This window comes from Mustelus asterias, chromosome 26 (genome assembly GCF_964213995.1).
Source record: "Mustelus asterias chromosome 26, sMusAst1.hap1.1, whole genome shotgun sequence".
In the NCBI taxonomy this organism is placed as follows: Eukaryota; Metazoa; Chordata; class Chondrichthyes; order Carcharhiniformes; family Triakidae; genus Mustelus; species Mustelus asterias.
In genome coordinates this window covers 47,211,513-47,227,621 of record NC_135826.1, presented here as the reverse complement: position 1 = coordinate 47,227,621, position 16,109 = coordinate 47,211,513, and the positions used below count along the sequence as shown (strand labels likewise).

General features: G+C 48.9%; 1 protein-coding gene and 1 long non-coding RNA gene across 2 annotated transcripts in view; one reads left to right on the top strand and one right to left on the bottom strand.

The window, feature by feature from the left end:
- LOC144479681 (uncharacterized) overlaps positions 1-9,355 on the top strand; it is a 93,361-nt gene extending 84,006 nt beyond the window's left edge. The window contains exon 3 of the long non-coding RNA XR_013495556.1: positions 9,280-9,355. This is a non-coding gene — a long non-coding RNA (uncharacterized LOC144479681). The remainder of the gene's footprint in view (positions 1-9,279) is intronic.
- The window catches only part of LOC144479678 (CUGBP Elav-like family member 4), a 524,426-nt gene that overhangs the window by 211,423 nt on the left and 296,894 nt on the right, over positions 1-16,109 (bottom strand). The window lies entirely within an intron of this gene.

Here is a 16,109-nt window from a genome sequence, read left to right as displayed (position 1 = left end):
TCAATCCCGGCTTGGGTCACTGTCTGTGTGGAGTTTGCACACTCTCCCCGAGTCTGCGTGGGTTTCCCCCAGGTGCTGTGGTTTCCTCCCAGGATGTGCGGGTTAGGTGGATTGGCCATGCTAAATTGCCCCTTGGTGTCAGAAGGACTAGCTAGGGTAAATGGGGTTAGGGCCTGGGTGGGATTGTGGTCGATGCAGACTTGATGGGCCAAATGGCCTCCTTCGGCACTGTGGGAATCTATGATTCTATGAAGTTTCCAACTCTAGCTCAGGCTGGGAGGCCTTCGCGGAGCATCTGGGCAACAGGAGGATTGCCCATCAGAAGTTTAAACTCAATTCCAGCTGGGTCCACGCATCAGGACTTCCACGCGGTCCCAGCCTCCATGCTCAGTGTTTGACAATCTGGAGACCGGAAGATTTGACCCAACATTCACATCACAAACAACTAAGGAAAACCTTCAGGATGATCATGAAAGATAAAGAACACAGATACAAAGCAGGGAAGAGAGTGAAACGTGGCAGAGGAAATGCCGACCGAGAACGAGTATAAATAATTGATATACATCCTAACTCTTCCAAAAATCATGAAAAGTTCAGAACATGAAAGAAGGAGAAGAAAAGGCAGCTCAGACAGAAAATATCAATGCTAGGGGGGGTTTTAGTAAGTAGAGAAAGGATGGAATACATTGCTAAGAATGGGTTCAGTGACTCTGAAGGCAGGATTTTCCCTCTGGACTTTTGCACCTCTCAACCAGACTCAAAAAGTGGGATGGGGAGATCAGAAATGCTTCACTGCAGCGTCCAATTAATGGCCAGAGCTGGCTCGCTGTCCTCAGGGCAATGCTCGGAGATCTTTTGATTTGATTTTGATTTGATCTATTATTGTCACATGTGTTAGTATACAGTGAAAAGTATTGTTTCTTGCGTGCTATACAGACAAAGCATACCATTCATAGAGTACAAAGGGGAGAAGGAAAGGAGAGGGTGCAGAATATAGTGTTGTAGTCACAGATAGGCTGTAGAGAAACATCAGCTGAATATATGGTTGAATCATAGAATCCTACAGTGCAGAAGGAGGCCATTCGGCCCATCGAGTCTGCACCAACCACAATCCCACCCAGGCCCTATCCCCGCAACCCCATGCATTTTACCCTAGCTAGTCCCCCTGACACTAAGGGCAATTTAGCATGGCCAATCCACCTAATCTGCACATCTTTGGACTTTTGAATGGTAGGCCCATTCAAAAGTTTGATGGCAGTAGGGAAGAAGCTGTTCTTGAGTCGGTTGGTGCGTGATCTCAACTTTTGTACCTTTTTCCCCGATGCAAGAAGGCGGAAGAGAGAATGTCCGGGGTGCGTGGGGTCCTTAATTATGCTGGCTGCTTTTCCGAGGCAGCGGAAGGTTGCAAGGCCAATCAGAGGCCGACCGGCTTGAAAGCAGCAGCAGGATGTCTCGGCAGGGAAGTGAGGGTGTTTCAAAATGGGCGCGCCCTCTCTCCAACACTTTAAATTATGATTGGGCTTTGCAGCCAGCACAATAGGTTACAGGCAGTAACACTCGATAGGGCTGCGGGGTGCTGCTGAAGCCAGGCAGGCAGAGAAGGCCCGTAAGACTGCCTGGAGTAAAGGTATCCCGGACTTCCACTGGGAGGCCACCTCCAGGCAGCTAAGCTCTCTCCAGCCGCCTGCAGAATTCCGGCTGGAAATCACAGTCAGACTCTGTTAGCATCAGAGGTAGGAGCAGAAGTAGGCCATTCGGCCCATCAAGTCTTGTCCACCATTCAATGAGATCATGATTGATTTTATATGATAATCCCCATCTCCATGTTACCACCTTATCCCCAGAATCCTGGATTCCTTTACTGATAACAGGCTTCAGGCCTTTCATTGGGTGGATTGGCTATCCAATGTTTGTGGGATGCTCTGCCCCCATCCCACCTCTGAGAACCAGGTTGCAGGTTGGTCGTGTGGAATTTCACACAATGCCACCCCAATTCTGGGCCCTATAGTGGAAGCTAAAAATTCAACCCCAAGTTCGATTTTATAGGAGAAAGGAAACCCAGGAAGGAGATTAACTGTTTCACGGTTCATAGAATCATAGAATTCCTACAGTGCAGAAAGAGATCTTTCGGCCCATCGAGTCTGCACTGACTCTTTGACAGAGTATTTTACCCAGGTCCTCTCCCCCTCCCTATCCCCGTAATCCCACACATTTACCAAGGTTAATCCACCTAACCGACACATCTTGGGACGCTAAGGGGCAATTTAGCACAGCCAATCCACCTAACATCTTTAGAGTGTGGGAGGAAACCAGAGCACCCGGAGGAAACCCACGCAGACACGGGGAGGACATGCAGACTCCACACAGAAAGTGGCCCAAGTTGGGAATTGAACCCGGGTCCCTGGTGCTGTGAGACAGCAGTGCTAACCACTGTGCCATTGTGCCACCCAGTTTTGGGAAGATACGAGTTTGACCAGGAGAGGAATGGAAGAGTCGCAATTTCAACACATTGGGTGGTAGGGCAGAGGAAGGCGGTGCATTTGGAAATGGCCAAGTGTGAGAAGGTCAGAACATAATGGCGTGGATATAGGTTTACCCTGTCACAACTATCTCACAATGCTTTGCCGAGGAGTGAGGGAGAAAGCAGACAGGTTGGTTTAAATTGAGAAGCAAAGAATTGGGAGCATTTTTGCTGATTTACTTGGCAAGCATTTTCACAAACTCAGCAAACTTATAAGAGGCAACCTTTGCAAACTGTTTATGAATATCAATTTAGTGTCAAACGCAGTATATAAAAATAAAATCCATCCCTGGCTGATTGCATTGTAGTCTCTTTCTGTCAGTTAACTGCAAGAGTCCAAATCTGAAACGGGTTCGGACTCATTAGCTGAGTTGCCAGCGAGCCCAGCGCTGCTTAAAGCTGGAAAAGGACTCCCTGCTTGTGCAGTGAGTGGGTAATCTCACTCAGTGAGAGACAAGAGTGGTGGGGGTGGAAACAGCAATGCCACTTTTTTTTATTCATTCGTGGGACATGGGTGTCGCTGGCTAGGCCAACATTTATTGCCCATCCCTAGTTGCCCTTGAGAAGGTGGTGGCGAGCTGCCTTCTTGAATCGCTGCAGTCCACGTGCTGTGGGTTGACCCACAATGCTGTTAGGGAGGGAATTCCAGGATTTGGACCCAGCGACTGTGAAGGAACGGCCGATATATTTCCAAGTCAGGATGGTGAGTGGCTTGGAGGGGAGCTTGCAGGTGGTGGTGTTCCCATGTATCTGCTGCCCTTGTCCTCCTGGATGGAAGTGGTCGTGGGTTTGGAAGGTGGTGTCTAAGGATCTTTGGTGGATTTTGTGCCAGTCATGATCAACTGAGGTTGGGCTAAGGTACTTCATTGCAGTAGCACAGAGGGAAGTTTATTCTGCAGTGTGCTTGGCTATATGATTCAAGAGGAGTCCTATTCTCCAGTAATAGTATCTCTCACCCAAGACTGGGGTCCAGATGACACCCTATCCACCAGGCTAAATATTCACTCCTTCCACCACCAGAGCACCATGTGTGTGTATATCAGACCCTCCAAATTTTAAAGTTTAAAGTTTATTTATTAGTGTCACAAGTAGGCTTACATTAATACTGCAATGAAAGACGTGATGGTTAGGTGCATTGGCCATACTAAATTCTCCCTCAGTTTATTCACTTATTATTTATTTATTAGTGTCATAAGTAGGTTTACATTAACACTGCAATTAAGTTACTGTGAAGATCCCCTTGTTGTCACATTCTGGCGCCTGTTCGGATACACTGAGGGAGAATTTAGCATGGCCAATGCACCTAACCTACGCGTCTTTCGGACTGTGGGAGGAAACCGCAGCACCCGGAGGAAACCCACACAGACACGGGGGGAGAAAGTGCAGACTCCACACAGACAGTGACCCAAGCCGGGAATCGAACTCAGCTGTGAGGCAGCAGTGCCAACCAATGTGCCACCGTCAGAATGGAGTAGCCATTCCCCATAGTTAAAGGGTCAGTCATGAGGGGACATAGGTTTAAGGTGAGGGGCAGGGGGTTTAGGGGGGATGTGAGGGAAAACCTTTTTACCCAGAGGGTGGTGACGGTCTGGAATGCGCTGCCTGGGAGGGCGGGGTGCCTCACATCCTTTAAAAGGTACCTGGATGAGCACCCGGCACATCGTAACACTCAGGGCTGTGGGTCAAGTGCTGGTAGATGGGATTAGGTGGGAGTTCAGGTGTTTCTAATGCGTCGGTGCAAAACCAATGGGCTGAAGCGCCTCTTCCACACTGTATGATTCTAAATCATACACCATCCTGACTTGGAACAATATCTTTATCCTTTCATTGTCATTGGGCCAAAACGCTGGAACTCCCTAACCACACAGAATGCAGTGGTTCAGGAAGGCAGCTCACCACCACTTTCTCAGAGGAAATTCTGGGCAACAAGTGCTGCCCTTGTCATAGCAACACCCACATCTCGTGAATGGCTAAACCAAAGCACAAATGTTAACCCAAAAAAAATCCAAAAATCTGACTGGTGCATTGAGAGCTTTGTGACTATAGGTCGCAGGAACAACTTTAGTTCTCAGAATGTCTATCTAAAAATCAATCACACTCACACCATATACACAATATACACCATACACGCACACCACACACAGTCACACATATACATACACACACCATACACACACAAATATACACGCACACCACACACAGTCACACATATACACACACACTTGTGTATATATATATATACACCATACACACATACATCACACTGACATGTATATATACACATATATGTATATAAACAGACACATACCATACGCACACACATCATACACACACACATCATACACACACATCATACACACTTACATCACACTAACATGTATATATACACATATATGTATATAAACAGACGCATACCATACGCACACATGTCATACACACACACATCATACACACACACATCCGCAATGAAATAAAAACACAGACACCTTGGGCATAATTGAATATTAATGACATAGGTCCAGCTCATGGCTGTCAGCCAATAGCTGGCCACATTGGGCCTCCCCTGGCATTCAGGGGTGGAAACCCCACCTGCCTAAAGCTGCCAGCCACTCCGAGTCCACAGCTCCCCAGTATTGGCAGCGCCACCAGGAGAGATGGCGGCTGCTGATAGTGGAACCCTGCACTCAGGTAAGTGAAAGTGGAATGGGAGCCATGGGGAGTGGGTCACGGGATGGGGGAGGTGGCGGAGGCAGGAGTAGGGGGTCAGACACAAGACCAGATAAATGGCTTTCAGCAGCTCACTCCTCTTCCCATTGGCAGCTCCCTTGATCAGGATTTGAAAACCTTGAGAGACTCCACCTCCCGGAAGGCCGCAGGCAAACACGCTAGCTTGCCTGGGGGGCCTTCGAGTGGCAGAGGAAAGCCGGTAACTCCCACTTAATCGCCAAGTCTCCGCTGAATTGCGGTAGGCTCAGTAATGAACCCAAATGAGATGCTGCCACAAGCGGGCGGGTTCCCTCAGGGACCCTTTCCAGCATTAACAATCGCAGGAGGTTTACATGCCATCAGGGGACTGATGTGCAGCCTCACCCAGGATTAAATTTGCCATGTTTCCCGCTGCAAAGAGCTAGATTAAACACAGGCCATAGAATAACAGAATGTGTACAGTACACAAGGAGGCCGTTTGGCCCCATCGAGTCTGCACCAACCACAATCCCACCCAGGCCCTATCCCCATAACCCCATGCTCGTCCCCCTGATGCTAAGGGGCAATTTAGCCATGGCCAATCCACCTAACCCGCACATCTTTGGAGTGTGGGAGAAAACCGGAGTACCCGGAGGAAACCCACGCAGACACGGGGAGAATGTGCAAACTCCACACAGACAGTGACCCGAGCCGGGAATCGAACCCGGGTCCCTGGCGCTGTGAGGCAGCAGCACTAACCACTGCGCCACCGTGCCACCCCCTTCGTTGGCTCTTTGAAAGATCTATCCAAATAGTTTCCACTTCCCTATCTCCTCTCCATGTCCTTGCAAATGTTTCCCTTCACATATTTACCCAATTCCCTTTGTAAAGTTGGACGGGGATTTTCTGGTCTCCCTGCAGTGAGTTTCTCGCGGTGGGGGACGGCACGTCATTTGCCAGCGGCAGCATCTTCTGGCCACACCGCTGACAATCAGGTTTCCCAATGATTTCCATGCTGGTGGGAAAGGTGATCAGCCGGAAAATTCCAGCTATTAAATCTGCTTCCACCGCCCTTTCAGGCAGCACACTCCAGACCACCTCAACTTGCTGCTTAAATAAAAGCCTCCCCCACCTCGCCTCTGTCTCTTTGACAATTTTCATAAAGTCTGTGTCTTTTGCTTACCGACCCCTCTGCCAATGGGAACAGTTTCTCGCATCCTCTCCCTCAGCACATTTCTGGTTTTGAATACATCGATTCAATCTTCCCTTAACCTTCTCGGCTCAAAGGTGAACGACCCCCAGCTTCTCTTGTCTCTCCATGTAACCAAAGTCCCACATTCATGACTATCTGTGTGCAGTTTGCACGTTCTCCCCGTGTCGGCGTGGGTTTCCCTCCGGGTGCTCTGGTTTCCTCCCACGGTCCGAAAGACGTGCTGGTTAGGTGCATTGGCCATGCTAAATTCTCCCTCAGTGTACCCAAACAGGCACCGGAGTGTTGGGACTAGGAGATTTTCATTGCAGTGTTAATGATGCCTACTTGCCACACTAATAAATAACCTAAAACTAAAAAGAAACTAAACACTAACTCAGTGTGATTCCCCCACTCCCTTTCCCCTTCCTTGGTCAGGCTCACAGATGTATTGTGAATCCGCTCATTTATCTTGATTCATAGACTCATAGAATAGAAATGCTACAGTGCAGAAGGAGGCCATTCGACCCATCGAGCCTGCACCGACAACAATCCCACCCAGGCCCTATCCTCGTAACCCCACATATATACTCTACTAATCCCCCGACTCACAGTGATACTCCCTCTCTATCCTCGACTTCAGCAGACCCACTGAGTAACTATGAATCCCCCTTCCCCCACACTTTTAATCAGACACAGTTATCCCCTGTCTTTCACCTCTCTTTGCAAGGAGCTAAGACTGACTGTGACACCCTTCAGGAACTGCATCCTGCGTCGCTCTCACATGGTTGCCATAAGCAGCCTTCACCTACAAGCAGATTAAACAAGTGAGAGTTTCCAAATGTTAAGATGACATGCAGTCATATCCAAGTGTCAGCAGGCAACTCTGGCTGGGTGTGATAGCATGTACATGCACAATTCGGTTAATTAGATGGGAGAATTCTTTTGGACTGAATGCCTGCGAGGATGTGAGCGCAGGGACCCCTGTAGATGAAGGCAGAGGGTGCGAAAGGTAACCCATGGCATCTTGGTATTCCATGCCAAGGTTCAGCAGTACCTTTAGACAGTGTGAGCGGCGGGGTGGTTCGTGCCGTACATGCTTAGGACAGCATAGGAAGGAGAGGTTATTGTGTTGTGCGACCTTGGCTGAACTGGTCAGGGCGTTCGACTTTATCCTGGCCCTGATCTCACCTCTACTACTGCACTAGGAGACGTGCAATCTCAATGGTAACAAGACAGCCTCCAGCCCTGCTCTGTCTTACTGACGAATCTCTGCGGCTGCATTGGAGAAAGAGACTGCACCTGACAATATTTCAGTCTCTTCTGGTATAGCTCTTGTGTATGACTGCTGTCTATAACATGGCAGGGTTGTGGAGTGGGGTGGGGTGGGGTGGGGTGGGTGGGGCGAGGTGGGATGGGTGGGGTGGGGTGGGTGGGGCGGGGTGGGATGGGTGGGGCGGGGTGGGATGGGTGGGGCGGGGTGGGGTGGGGTGGGGTGGGGCGGGGCGGGTGGGGTGGGGTGGGTGGGGTGGGGTGGGGTGGGGTGGGTGGGGTGGGGTGGGGTGGGTGGGGTGGGGCGGGGCGGGGCGGGGTGGGGTGGGGTGGGGTGGGGTGGGTGGGGAGAAAGGTGTGAGTGGGCGCAGGGTGGAAAATCAACTATTAAATTTTGTTTTTTAAGTTTATTTATTAGTGTCACAAGTAGGCTTACATTAACACTGCAATGTGACTAATAAATAAACTTTACTTTATCGGGTGGCACAGTGGCAGCACAGCTGCCTCGTAGCACCAGGGACCCGGGTTCAAATCCCGGCTTGGGTCACTGTCTGTGTGTAGTTTGTACATCCTCCCCGTGTCTGCGTGGGTTTCCTCCCACAGTCCAAAGATGTGTAGCTAAGGTGCATTGGCCATGCTAAATTTCCCCCTCAGTGTACCTGAACAGGCGCCAGAGTGCGGCGACTGGGGGATTTTCACAGTAACTTCATTGCAGTGTTAATGTAAGCCTACTTGAGGCTATTAAATTAACTTTAAGTTAATGTGAAAATCCCCTGGTTGCCACGCTCTGGCGCCTGTTTGGGTACACTGAGGGAGAATTTAGCACGGCCAATGCACCTTACCAGCGCATCTTTTGGACTGTGGGAGGAAACCCACACAGACACGGGGAGGATGTGCAGACTCTGCACAAAGAGTGACCCAAGCCGAGATTCAAACCCGGGTCCCTGGCTGAGTGTGGCAGCAGTGCTCATCACTCTGCCACCGTGCCACCCAGTGGGTTAGTAACCGAAGGGGTCAAGGGGATTCAAAGTGAGTCAGATACATAGGGAAGGAGTCGGGGGTGGGGGGAGGGGAAAGAGTGTGGGGGGGGGGGTATAGTGTGGGGATACTGGAGAGGGGGGCATAAGTAATGCACAGTGGGCTCTCATTTTCTGTAGACATTAGTGTCACTCAGTCAGTCAGCAAGATGGAATTAATGAGCTAAAGTCCCCACGTGATATTCAGCATGAGCCAGTGATTCTTTCTGGCCTTGTGAAGACATCCTGCCCTTTTAACTTCGCCGTGCAAATTTCTCTAAGGGCATCAAGAGAGGGAATTGATTGTCCTCTCAACTTCCTTTAACACTGCGCAAAGTTTAAGATCAGCAACTGCTGGTGAATTTACAACAGTCTTACACTGTGAGCCAGAACTGTCTGGGCCGAGATTAATGGACCCTTTACAGATCAGCTCTCCGAGTAGACAGGGTAATTTCCCATCAGCCACCAGCTCAAACCGTGGCGGAGGATTTAGGCAGAAATCCAAACAAAATTGGATTTTGTTTGAAGAAAAACCCAGACCTGTTTCACATCAGATAATTCCAGGATTGTGTTTTTTTTTTATCCTTGTCCTTCAGAAGGTTTAAAACCACGAGACCGTCAATCTAAGACCCAGCAGGCTGACTGGTTCTAAACACACAGCGACAAAGTGCAGGAGATGGACCCGAGTGAACGGAAGGAAGTGTAAGTAAAGCTTGTTTGTCAGTGTGTCGACACAGCCGTTATTTCAGTATGCAAAGCGACAGTTTCGGATAATGGTCACCTAACTGACCCCCGACCCCACCATTGCGGAGCTGATGGGGTCGGGGGTCAATGCCCATCCATCGTCCCCACCCCCCCCCCACCCCCCCCGACCCCCTGCGCCTCCCCCCGGATTTGAACTCAACAGAGAACAATATTGATCAGGGTGTAAATCCAGCATTTCACCCAATCCCCGGGTTTTCCACACAAAAGGTCCCGTTAAGATAGGGGTGGCACGGTGGCACAGCACCAGGTACCCGGGTTCAATTCCAGCCTCGGGTGTCTGTCTGTGCAGAGTCTGCACGTTCTCCTCGTGTCTGCGTGGGTTTCCTCCGGGTGCTCCGGTTTCCTCCCACACTCCAAAGATGTGCAGGTTGGGTTGACTGGCCATGCTAAATTGACCCTTAGTGTCAAGAGGATTTGCAGGGTAAATATGTGGGGTTATGGGGATAGGGCCTGGGTGGGATTGTTGTCGGTGCAGGCTCAATGGGCTGAATGGCCTCCTTCTGCACTGTAGGGATTCTATGATTCTCAGATGCCCCCCCCCCCCCCCCCACCCCCTCCCCTAATAACTCCAGAGTGAGACCCTGAGGAAACAATGGAGTAGACAATTCCAAAGATTAATGGCCTCCCCCAAGAGAAGAAATTCATAAGAACCCAAGCAACAGGCCATTCAGCCCTTCTAGCCTGCTTGGTCATTCAATAAAATCACAGGTGATTGGACTGTGGCCTTAATCCCACAGGTTTGTTTCCTCCATTAGACTTGACTCCCGTGTCAATTAAAATTCTGTCTAATTCAGCCTTGAGTATGTTCGATGGCTCAACCTCCATTGCTCACTGGGCAGAGAATTCCCAAGTCTAATGACCCGTAGAGAAGAAATTCCCTCTATCTCAGATGATGACCCCTTATTCTGAACCTGTGTTCCTTCATTCTAGATTCCCCGACAAGAAGGAATAGCCTCTCGGGATTTACCCTGTCAAACCCACTCAAAAATCTTACATTTCAATAAAATCACCTTTCATTCTTCTCAACTCCAATGAATATAGGCCCAACATAGAATCCCTACAGTGCAGAAAGAGGCCATTCAGCCCATCAAGTCTGCACTGATTCTCTGAAAGAGCATCCCATCCAAGCACTCCCCCATCCCCATAACACCCACACATTTAGCATGGCTAATCCACCTAACCTACACATTCGTGGACCGTGGGAGGAAACCAGAGCATCTGGAGAAAACCCACGCCGACATGGGGAGAATGTGCAAACTCCGCACAGACTGTTACCCAAGGCCGGAATTGACCCCGGGTCCCTGGCACTGTGAGGCAGCAGAGCTAACCACTGTGCCAGTGTGCCACCTAGATGCTCAACTTTTCCTCATGCCACAACCCCTTGATCCTAAGAATCAGCCGAGCGAAACGTCTCTGAACGGACCCCAACGCAAGAATATCCCTCCGAAACGAAGTGACTAATTTACCCAGAACCTACTGAGAAACTGGAGGCTCCCAACTTTGTCCTCAGCCGATTGAAACTTCAGTTGGCAGGGGGTGAGAAATTTGCAATGGAAACAAGTGACAGAACTGTAGACACACACTAAACTCTCTCAATTCAGCCCCAGTCCCAACTTCCGGAGAGGACACCTCACTGCAGCTCTGTGACATGGCGGTTGTTAATTCTCACAATATCCAGCCCAAGGCCAGTCTAACCAAGACCATCAATTTGCGCGGTTGGTGCCATTCCCACGGACAAGAACTTTTCAGCCGGGGCTGGACATCACCCCAAGGTCGCCACTCCCAGTAATGGTGACCACGAAACTACCATCAATTGTTGTAAAACCTCATCTTGTTCATTAATGTCCCTTTGGTGAAGGAAATCTGCTTTCCTTACCCGGTCTGGCCTACGTGTGATTCCAGACCCACAGCAGTGCGGGTGACTATTAATTGCCCTCTGAAATGGCTTAGCAAGTCACTCATTTCAAGGGCAATTAGGAATGGGCAACAATAACAGGCCTTGCCAGCAACGACCACATCCCATGAAAGAATAAAGGAAAAAAGTTGACTGGGCTACCCAGACATTTGGTTCCACCAAATAGAATAGCAGTTCTTCTAGTAGTTGATGCAACAACAGTGGCACAATAGTTAACACTGCTGCCTCACAGTGCCAGGGACCCGGGTTCAATTCCAGCCTTGGGTCACTGTCTGCACAGAATCTACACATTCTCCTCGTGTCTGCGTGGGTTTCCTCCGGGTGCTCCGGTTTTCTCCCACAGTCCAAAGATATGGAGGTGCAGGTGCAGCAGGTGATCAGGAAGGCGAATGGAATGTTGGCCTTTATCGCGAGGGGGATAGAATATAAAAGCAGGGAGGTCTTGCTGCAACTGTACAAGGCACTGGTGAGGCCGCAACTGGAGTACTGTGTGCAGTTTTGGTCCCCTTATTTGCGAAAGGATATACTGGCCTTGGAGGGAGTGCAGAGAAGGTTCACCAGGTTGATACCGGAGATGAGGGGTGTAGCTTATGAGGAGAGATTGAACAGATTGGGTCTGTACTCGTTGGAGTTTAGAAGGATGAGGGGTGATCTTATAGAGACATATAAGATAATGAAGGGGCTGGATAGGATAGAGGTGGGGAGATTCTTTCCACTTAGAAGGGAAACCAGAACTAGAGGGCACAGCCTCAAAATAAGGGGGGGCCGGTTCAGAACAGAGTTGAGGGGGAACTTCTTCTCTCAGAGGGTAGTGAATCTCTGGAATTCTTTGCCCATTGAAGTGGTGGAGGCTTCCTCGTTGAATATGTTTAAATCACGGGTAGATAGTTTTCTGATCGATAAGGGAATTAGGGGATATGGGGAGCAGGCGGGTAAGTGGAACTGATTCGCTTCAGATCAGCCATGATCTTGTTGAATGGCGGGGCAGGCTCGAAGGGCCAGATGGCCTACTCCTGCTCCTATTTCTTATGTTCTTATGTTCTTATATGCAGGTTAGGTTGATTGGCCATGCTAAATTGCCCCTTAGTGTCAGAGGATTAGCAGGGTAAATATGTGGGGTTACGGGTATAGGGCCTGGATGGGATTGTGGTCAGTGCAGACTCGATGGGCTGAATGGCCTTCTTCTGCACTGTAGGGATTCTATGATTCTATGAACATAGCAGCAATCCCATGCCACAGCTACCTGCTGAAGTGCCGTGCAAAGAACTTTGACCCCAGGTTTGCGATCTATCTTGGACAAATAATATGATCGTCAAAGTAATGACAAAATGATACAATGCATTAGCCCACCTGTTCAATCAGGAAACGGTGAGGCTAAATAAATATAAGATAATGCAAGTTGGAACAGGAAACAGAAAATATGTGTACCTAACAAAAGAGCGCCCATTAGCAAAGGAAATGGATTTCTCTGTAAATATTCCAAGGTGAACTTGTTAGCCTCCGGGATCAGGGAGTATTTATACAGATCTTTCCTTCTCGAGATTAAAGGGTCGGGGGAGGGTTGACGATTGGGGAGATTGTATTTTGTGCGTTTGTTATGATTTTAGGCAAGGAATTTCCTCTGGGGAAACTGTTCCGTCGAATGAATATGATTCTCGATTGTCCATACATATTGTGGAGGTCTCCCAGACAAGGTGGGAATGGGAAGTGGGTTCATCTCATGAAACACACACCTGCACAATGAAAGAAGTTCCAGTGTTAAGAGCAAGAACCATCTGTGCCAAAGTGACTGTGTATCTGCCTCCTCTCTAACCCAAATCTTAAAGGAGATGTGCAGCATTATAATCCCAATACAATTTGGCATGATGTGCCTGTATTAAAACTCTTTAATGCAGTTATTAAAATAAATTTCTAACAAACAAATGACCTTGTCAACTGAATGTTCCTCTCATGTTATCAAAGACCTCTGATGTTGAACCAAGGGTGGCATGGTGACACAGCGGTTAGCTCTGGTGCCTCACAGTGCCAGGGACCTGGGTTCAATTCTGGCTTTGGGTCACTCTCTGTGTTGCATGTTCTCCCTGTTTCTGCGTGGCTTTCCTCTGGGTGCTCTGTTTTTCTTTCCTACAGTCCAAAGATGCACAGGTTAGCCATTCTAAATTGCCTCTTCGTGTCCCAAGATGTATAGGTTTAAGGGAATTAGCGGGGTAAATACTTGGGGTTACAGGGATAGGGCCTGGGTAAGATGCTCTGTCAGAGAATCAGTGCAAACGCGATGGGCCAAATGGCCTGTTTCTGCGCTGTAGGGGTTCTATGAGACCGACTCTCTGTGAGGACATTCCTGCTTGCCCACCCTATCTTGGATGAAGAGCCATAAAACATGTTGACAATGCAATTTTCCAGTCGGGAGAATGTTTATGACAATGACACCTTCAACATGAGAAAACCAAACCAACCCCTCTTCCCTTGATATTCAATGGCATCACCATCAACATTCTGGGTATCAACATTGATCAGAAACTGAACTGGACCAGCCACATCAATACTGTGGCTACAAGAACAGGTCAGAGGCCAGGAATTCTGCAGTGAGTAACTCACCTCCCAGCTCCCCAAAGCCTGTCCACCATCTCTAAGACACCAGCCAGGACTGTGACAGAATACTCTCTTCATACCTGGCTGGGGGCTGCTCCAGAAACACGCAAGAAGTTTGAGACCATCCAGGACAAAGCAGCCCGCTTGACCCATCACCTTCACCATTCACTCCCTCGGCCACTGGTGCACAGTGGCAGCAATGTGTACCATCTACAAGATGCACCCCAGCAAGTCACCAAGGCTCCTTCAACAGCACCTTCCTGTATTACATAGAAGGACAAGGGCAGAAGATGCGTGGGAACACCACCACTTGCCAGTTCCCCTCCAAGCCACACAGCATCCTGACTTGGAAATATATTGATGTTCCTTCATTGTGGCTGGGTCAAAATCCTGGAACTCCCTCCTTAACCTCACTGACTGCAAGAGCCTCTGGGGAGGGATAACATTCTCGGCATCAACACAGCTTTTTACACCTCACACTGTGTATCAGAATTCAGAAGTCCCTTGCTTGGTGCAAGAAAATGACTTTTGAAACTTCAGTGAACCAACGCATCCCTGTTGCTATTGGAGATGAGAGCAGAGGTCACGCTGCAATTCCTCAGCAATAGCAAGATGGCTGCCAGTTGGATCTGCTGTGAAGAAAGGTAGCACCACAATACATTCCAAACCTGTAATGTTAAAACTTTTATTCAATTCCTGTTTTTAATTGGATTTTGAGAATGAATTGAAGCGTTGGGCGGCATGGTAGCACAGTGGTTAGCACTGCTGCCTCACAGCTCCAGGGGCCTGGGTTCGATTCCTGGCGTGGGTCACTGTCTGTGTGGAGTTTGCACATCCTCCCAGTGTTTGCGTGGGTTTCCTCCGGCTGCTCCGGTTTCCTCCCACAGTCCAAAGATGTGCGGATTAGGTTGATTGGCCATGCTAAATTGCCCCTTAGTGTCCCGGGATGAGCAGGTTAGAGAGATTAGCGGGGTAAATATGTCAAGTCACGGGGATAGGGCCGGGTTGGGATTGCTGTCGGTGCAGACACGATGGGCCAAATGGCCTCCTTCTGCACTGTAGGAATTCCATAATAATTAGTGACTGACTAGCAAGGGAAGCTAGATGAAGGAGAAATGAATAGAAGGGTAGGGTGAGAGGAGGCTTAAGCAGAGCATAGAACCTGTTGGGCTGAATGGCCTGTTCCTCTGCTGTCAATTCTACACAACAAAAAGATGAAACAAACTTTCTGGCTATATATCTCCAGGATAACTGATCATAAAGGCCAAAGAATGCAGACAACCTTGGGCTTTAACTTGTTAGTAGTGGTCAGAGTCTGCAGCCCTAATCTTAACCACTTTCAGACTGGAATTAAGTAGAAGGCTATATATAGTGCCGGGAGATTAGACTGGCACTAATCAAGGCCTGTGTACTGTATGGTTGGATGCTTCAATTTATGACACTTAATGGATAGTCAGGACTTTAGCTTTTTTTTGAGGATTAGGTGGAAAAAAAATAGTCCGTTCTCACACTGAGCCTGAGAGGATTTGGTCGCCAGACACTAAATTCCCAGGCTGGCTAGTTTATTCACAACACATAAACTGCACATCAACCTTGGACAAAATCCTCGGCTGCCAATCTTCCTGAGAATTGCATGATTTCCGATTTGCTGGGATTCCAGCGACTCACCTTTGCAATCTCCAGCTCCTCATCAAATCCCTAAGACTTTCAAGTTATCATTGGGAGTTCCATCTCTGTGGACCCAGGCACAACTTAGAAACATGCACTGCGAAAAAGCCTCCCTTTTTATGCTTTTCGCTTAGCTCAGTTGGTAGCACCGTGGCTCTGAGATCGGAATGCTTTTAAGCTCAAATCCCGGTAATACTGATGGAATTCTCTCGCCTGCGTTCAAGCTAAAAAAAATACAGAAGTCCTATTCACCCATCGATACTCGGCCCCTTGACACATACAGGCTCCTGGTCCAGCAGTGCCTCATTTTTAAAATTCTCATCCTGGCTTTCAAATTCCTCCATGGTCTCGCCCCTCAGTACCTCTGATTTCCTCCAGCCCTACACCACACCGAGATCGCCGAACTCCTCCAAATCTGGCTTCCTGCTGGCATATTCCCCAATTTTCTTTATTCCATCATTGATGGCTTCAGCTGCCTGGATCCTA